Here is a 7,242-nt window from a genome sequence, read left to right as displayed (position 1 = left end):
CTCGACATTACTTTTATCCAGTGTCAATGCAGTCGAAAAAAATATTGATTTAGCGTTTCCCCTATCTCCACGCCCAACTTCTCACGACAATCGTGATTGGCCTTAATCATACTTAGTCATTCTCTTAACCCTTATACATTGACATAAAGCTTTCAGATTTTATCTCATCCTATCCGCCAACAACGTCTTATGTTCCATCCTCTCTCATTTTAGCTCTTTTATTGGGTCTTTCCTGGCTACCTTGTAACTTTGAATCGCTCAAACAGCGCCTTTACATCCCTGCCTAACATAAACCTTCTTCCTCCTCATGAGAAGAGATTTACCTTCCTTATTTAACTACGATCCCTGCGCTCGACATCTTCCTTCCTATCTGACAGTTACATACTTATCAAGGCATACAGTAGCTGTTCCTTGAATGGGCTCCACATTTCTACTGTGCCCATCCCTGCTGGGTTTTTTTTTGGCCCATCCGATGCAATCTAAATCTTGTCTCTTTGCATCATAATTGCCTTTTGCCCAGCTATACCTCTCGCCCTCCGATGTATATCTATACCTTTCCATCACAATTGTGGGCGGCACGGTGGCACAGTGGTTAGCACTGCTGCCTCACAGCGCCTGAGACCCGGGTTCAATTCCCGACTCAGGCGACTGACTGTGTGAAGTTTGCACGTTCTCCCGCAGAACAATAGCAAATATCCTCCCCATGATCTTGTTTTCTCCGGGTGCTCCGGTTTCCTCCCACAGTCCAAAGACGAACTGGCCATGCTAAATTGCCCGTAGTGTTAGGTAAATGTATGGGTGGGTTGCGCTTCGGCGGGTTGGCGTGGACTTGTTGGGCCGAAGGTCCTGTTTCCACACTGTATGTAATCTAATCTAATCTAAAAATAAACGTAATGGACTTGTAGTCATGATCACCAAAGTGCTTAGCGACCTCCAAATCTAACAGCAGGCCGGGATCATTACCCAGTATCAAACATTAGATTTGTAATCTAATCTAATAAGCTAATATACTGTATCAGAAACCCCTCCTGCCCACATTGGACCAAAACTGAACAATCTAAAAGACTTGAATACATTCACAGTCAATAGTTGGAAGGTTTGTGTCCCCATTAACAACTATCTTGTGACTCACTCCTATCGAGGATCATATTTGCTATCCTTTCTTCTATGTCTCAGGAACGATTCAGAGGCCTATCAAAAACTACCAACAGGGTGACCATTTCTTGCCTGTTTCTAATCTCAGCCTATTCTACCTCAGTTGAAGAGTTCTCAAATATCCTGTCCACAGGTTTAATACTGTCATTGACGAACAATGCGACTTCCCCACCCTTTTATCATCACCTTTGTTCTTACCTGCAACGTCTTGGAACCTGCAACAACCATTCCTGTCCGTGCTCTACCCATGTCTCTGAAATGTTCACAGCATCGCAATTCCAGGTACCGACCCTTGCTGCAAGTGGACCCTCCTTATTCTGGATACTCCTGGCGTTGACATACACGCGCTTCAAACCAATTTCTTACTTGTCGGTGCTGTATGGCGAACCTGGAACTATATTTCGGACCTCCCTACTCTCAAGCTTCTCTAGACTTGAACTAAAATTTAGGTTCCCATCCCCCTGCTGAATTAGTTTCAGCCCACCCGAAGAACAATAGCAAATATCCTCCCCATGATCTTAGTACCCCTCTGGTTCAGGTGAAGCCCAGCTTAGGTGAAAACTATCTTGTTTGTAGAGGATCCACCTATCCGAGAAAGCATCCCAATTATCCAGGAGTTCAAAAGCTTTCCTTCTTCACGATCCATGTAGCCACGTGTTCAAGCCCTCTCTCTCCCAATTCTCCGCCTTGCTAGTACATGATACGGACAACAAACCAGAGATAACAACACTGTTTGTTCGAGCTCTAAGATTTCACCCCAGCTCCCTGAGTGTCTTCCTTAAGTCGCCAATTCTCTTCCTACCTGTGTCGTTGGTGCCTATGTGGACCACGACTTGGGGCTACTCCCCCTCCCCTTAAGGATCCCAAAAGCAGGATCAGATATCACAAACCCTTGCAACTGGGAGGCAACACACCGCCCATGAGTCTTTCTCGAACCTCCTGACTGTCCTTCTAACTATGGAGTCCCAAATCATACATTCTCCGCTCCTCTTCCCCCTTCCCTTCTGAGCAACAAGGACAGACTCTGCGTCGGAAACCTGCGCCTCATTGTTTTCCCTTGGTAAATCGTCCATCCCAACAGTATTTAAAACATGGTACTTTTTTTATTGAGGGGAACGGCAAAAGGGAACACCTCTACTGCCTGCTGGTTCCTTTCCGTCACCTGACAGCAACCCATCTGCTTTATTCTTCAATCTGAAAAATGACGACCTACCTTCTCAATAACCCCGTCCGCTGTTGAATGATCTGAAGTTCATCCAGATCCAGTTATCGAACTCGATGTATGAAGAGCTGGAGTTGACTGACCTTCCTGCAGTCAGCATGGATATTAGTGGTAATTCTTTCCGCCCACATTCTGCAGGAAAAATATTCAACTTCCCTAACTTCCATTCTCACTATTCGAAATTCCCAAGACCGGATTGAAAACTAAAGAGATGGAAAAGAAATTCACGTTATCAATACGACGCACAGAATCTTTTATTTTGGTTAGCGGAGGAGGATCGGTGGGGTAACTACCCGAGCAAAGTTTCCAGTAAAGTAACCGCCCAATTGTAAAGCCTCACGTTCCCAGCAGTCTCCTCCTGCTCAACGTGCACTCTACCCAGATACCAGATACGTTTTTATAATGAACCACTACGTTCCCATCGGCCTTTAGTCAAAGGTCTGCCATTAAACAATGTAATGATGTGGTGCATACTGCTACACGTGCTTGGAGGATAACTGGCCCTGCTTTACAGATAAATTCATTGAAGCTCATATAAATATAATAACAGAAGAACTAGGAGCAGGAATAGAGCATTTGGACTTTCAAGCATTTTCTGACATAAGATAACGATTGAACATTTCATGGTCACAGTTCCACTTAATCGCACTTTCACTGTAATCATCAAAAGATCTAGCTTAGCTTTAAAAACATTCAGTGGACTAGCGGCAATGTATTCCATAGAAGTAGAACCCGCTGGGTGAAGAAGTTGGTTCTCAAAGCAGCCCTAAACATGCTCCCCCTAATGCTGAGGCTATCTCCTCTTATTCCAGGTTCACCTGCCAATTGAAACATCCTCTCTACTCTAAATTATCTCTCTATCTGTAATGTCAGTTCAGTGTGTTGTGTGAACATCTGTGCTTTCAATTGCGTAAGCACTTTTTGTATCTGTACACTCAGTTCATTTTTTTTGCGTTAGTTCTCTCAGTTGAGTGTGCTGTTTTTGTATCGATACACTAAGTTCATTGTGTCAGATCTCCATCTGTACTCTCAGTTCAGTGTGCTCTTTCTCAAGTGTGCTGTTTCTGTATCTGTACGCTAAGTTTTATTTCGCTATCTGTTCTCTCATTTCGGTGTTTTGTTTCTCTGTATGTACCTTCAGTTCATGGTGCTGTTTCTATATTTGCACAGTCAGTTCAGTGTGTTGTTTCTTTAGCTGTACTATCAGTTGGGTGTGTTGTTTCTTTATCTGTACTGTCATTTCAGTGTAATATCATTTGTTTCCATAAGATATTCCCATTCTTCTTAATTCCAATAAATATGCTCCTTCTCCACTCAGCGTTCCCTCGTAAGTCAACAGTGTCAATTCCATAATCATTCTAGTGAACCTCCTCTGCACTTCCTCCAGTGTCTATACATCATTCGTCATATAAGGACACCAAACTTACACACAAAACTGCAGTTGTGGTCTCACCAGCCTGTACCGGTGCAACATAATCACCTTGCTTTTAAATTCAATGCCTTTTGCAATGAACAACAAAATTCCATTTGCCTTCGTATTTATTGTATCTGCAGACCAACTTTCTCTGCCTCATGCACAAGGACACACATAATAGTTTGCTGCAACGTTTTACCATTCAAGCAATGATCCATTTTACTGTTACTCCAACATAATGGAATATTTCACATTTCTGAACATTGTATTCTACTTGCCCGCTCACTTAAAGTATGTACGTTCCTCAGCAAAGTTTCACAATCCGCTGCACACTTTTCTCTGCCACTCATCTCAGAGTCATGTGCAAACTTTGACATACTACTACCCGTCCCCAACTCCAAATCATCTGTATAAATTGTGATTAATTGCGCTCCCCAGACTGATTCCTGAGGCACAATATTAGTCATTGTTTGTCAGCCAGAATAGCACTCATGTATCCCCATACCTTGCCTCCTGTCAGTCAATCCTCTGTCCAGTCTAATACTTTTTCCATAACATAATGCCTTCTCATCTTCTGCAGCAGCCTTTTGTGCAGCAACTTGTCGAAGGCCTTTTGGTAATCTCGGTGCACCATATTCACTGGTACACCGTTGTCCACCATGGTCATAATTTCTTCATAGAATTCCAAAAACATCTTTAAGCATGTGCTGCTCTTCATGAATCCATACTGCGTCTGTCCAATGGGACAATTTCAATCGAGATGCCATGCTATTTATTTCTTTCTTGGTAATAAACAGAAGCATATTCCCCACTACAGAGGGTCAGTTAACGGGTCTATCATTCAAATATGCTTTTGCTGATCACTTTGAAAAAATACTTTGACAGTCCTCTGCTCCTCGTCATCTGTCCCACAATAAAGTCTTTATCTCCAGACTACTTTATCCAAATCCACCCTCCTTGTATTCTAGTCTCCTTTGTTTATGCACAGGACCCTGGTACTGGATTTTATCTTCACACTTTCCATCTGTATTCTAAATTCAACCACATTGTCACCCCCCCCCTTTCAAGAAGATTCCTGACGATGAGACCATTAATTATTCCTGTCTCATCACATAGGACTAGATTCAGGATAGCTTGCTCCCCATCGGTTCCATTACATACTGTTCAAGACAACTATTGTGCACACATTCAAAGATACCCTCCTTCAAGTTTTCCAGGCATTAGATATTACTTTGTTTATTGCCCTCCCCAATGTCGTCTTTGATTTGATGGCCGACAGACGACGCCAATCAGTGGCTTTTTCTTCTAAGAATTCCAAATTCCTCTCAATTGGATTAAATCTCATTCTTCATAGAACTTAAATTATTACGTGTTGTCGAAAATTCACTCAAAGTTCTATTTTAAAAAAACCCAGGAAACGCAGAAAGTCATTCAAGAAATTGAAACTTTAATCTTGCAAAATCAAAGCAGTGGCAGCCAGCAAAACGTCTTCCCTGACTAGCGCCAATCTATTCGTCCTTCTACAGTTCATACTTTTGTTGTTCCCGCGCTTATCAGATGAAATTAGCTTAACAAACCATGCTGGCTTGCTTTGTCTTTTTAAACTAATCATCGTCCGCCACACTGATTTCCTACATTACACTTAACCTATCACATTACAACTACATCGTCTTCAGCATTAATTCATCCAACAGTGATTTAAGTACTCCATTAAAATGCACTACCATTAACTGTAACTGGAGCCCAGACATGCAATGCGACATTCAGTTACCTACATAACTGCCAGAATAATTTTCATACTCTCAGCAATGTCCTGATGTCGTACTTGATTACCAGTTCTGCACCACCCCCCGTTCCTTTCTGTCTGTCCTTCCAAATAGTCTGGTACCACTGGCTATTCAACTCCCACTTGTGACCATTCTGTAGCCATGTCTCCAAAATATTACCAAATCAAACTCGTTCACATTGATTTGTGCAGTTAACTCATGTACCTTACTATGAATGCTACGAGCATTCAGGTATTGATCTGTTATGCCAGCTTTCTGACCCTCATGATTTCCAACATCTCTAAGAATATCTCATGACTTATCCTTCCTTTTTCCTTCTTTCATAGTCGGCCTTGAAATTAAACCCTCTTGCACGCATGCTCACCTGCTGCGAACCTTTTTATTGACCATCATATGTCCTGCCATTTTCCCTTTCCCTTCGCTCCGACTGACGAGGTTAGATTCCTCATAACCACCCTATTTATCATTTTCGTGGAACATTGCTTCCATATCGGTTCTGGTGGAGACCGTTCCATCGTTGCAGACATCTCAGTTCCAAAACCGATGCCAATGCTGCGGTCATGGTTAGCACTAATGCCTCACAGTGCCAGAGACCTGGTTTCAATTCCCGCTTCAGGTGACTCTCTATGTGGAGTTTGCACCTTCTCCTTGTGTCTGCATGGGTTTCCTCTGGGTGCTCAGGTTTCCTCCTAAACCCAAAAATGTGCAGGTTAGGTGAATTGGGCATGCTATTTTGTACATAGTGTTAGGTGAGGGGGTAAATATAGGGGAATGAGTCTGGGTGGGTTGCGCTTCGGCAGATCGGTGTGGACTTGTTGGACCGAAGGGCCTGTTTCCACACTGTAAGTAAATAATCTAAGGAAGTAACTTAAGTGGAAAAGTAAGTAATCTAGTAAATGGAAGAGGAGAAAGTGAGGACTGCAGATGCTGGGGATCGGAGCTGAAAATGTATAACTGGAAAAGCGCAGCAGGTCAGGCATCATCCAAAGACCAGGAGAATTGACGTTTCAGGCATGAGCCCTTCTTCAGGAATGAAGAAGGGCTCATGCCCGAAACGTCAATTCTCCTGCTCTTCGGATACTGCCTGATCTGCTGCGCTTTTCCAGCAACACATTTTCAGCTAAGTAAATGGAACCCCATTTTCCCACTGTATCCCTTAGCCAGGTGTTTAGTTCCCCAATTTCCTTATCCCTAAACCAACTTGCATGTGCTCGAGCAGTAATCTAGACCTGTTCTTTAATTTGGTTCTGCGTGATAGATAATACCCAAAAAGGTCCTCTATTCTAGCCTGCCCATTGTTTTAGTCTCAACATGGACCAGAACAATTGGATCCTGCAGAGATGCCCTGCACCCTGGCACTGAGAATGCAATGTACCATGCGGGACTCTCCTTCCGACTTGCAAAGGATACTATCTATCACCCTAATTATAGAAACCCCTATTACTACCCTCTTTAATGGCCTTCTGCAACACGGTGCCACCGTCAGATGGCTCATGCTTCCCACAGCCCTTTTCTTCATCCACACAAGGAGCAAGCGTCTCAGACCTGTTGGATAAGGTCAAAAGCTGAGGTTCCTCCATTTCTGTACTCTTGAATGGCCCTACCTGCCTCACTTGCAATCACACTTTTATGGCCCTGAGAACTAACTGAATTTGTATTACTTA

This window comes from Hemiscyllium ocellatum, chromosome 36 (genome assembly GCF_020745735.1).
Source record: "Hemiscyllium ocellatum isolate sHemOce1 chromosome 36, sHemOce1.pat.X.cur, whole genome shotgun sequence".
Taxonomy (NCBI): Eukaryota; Metazoa; Chordata; class Chondrichthyes; order Orectolobiformes; family Hemiscylliidae; genus Hemiscyllium; species Hemiscyllium ocellatum.
The sequence above is the reverse complement of the archived record's forward strand: the minus strand, read 5'-3'. Positions refer to the sequence as shown.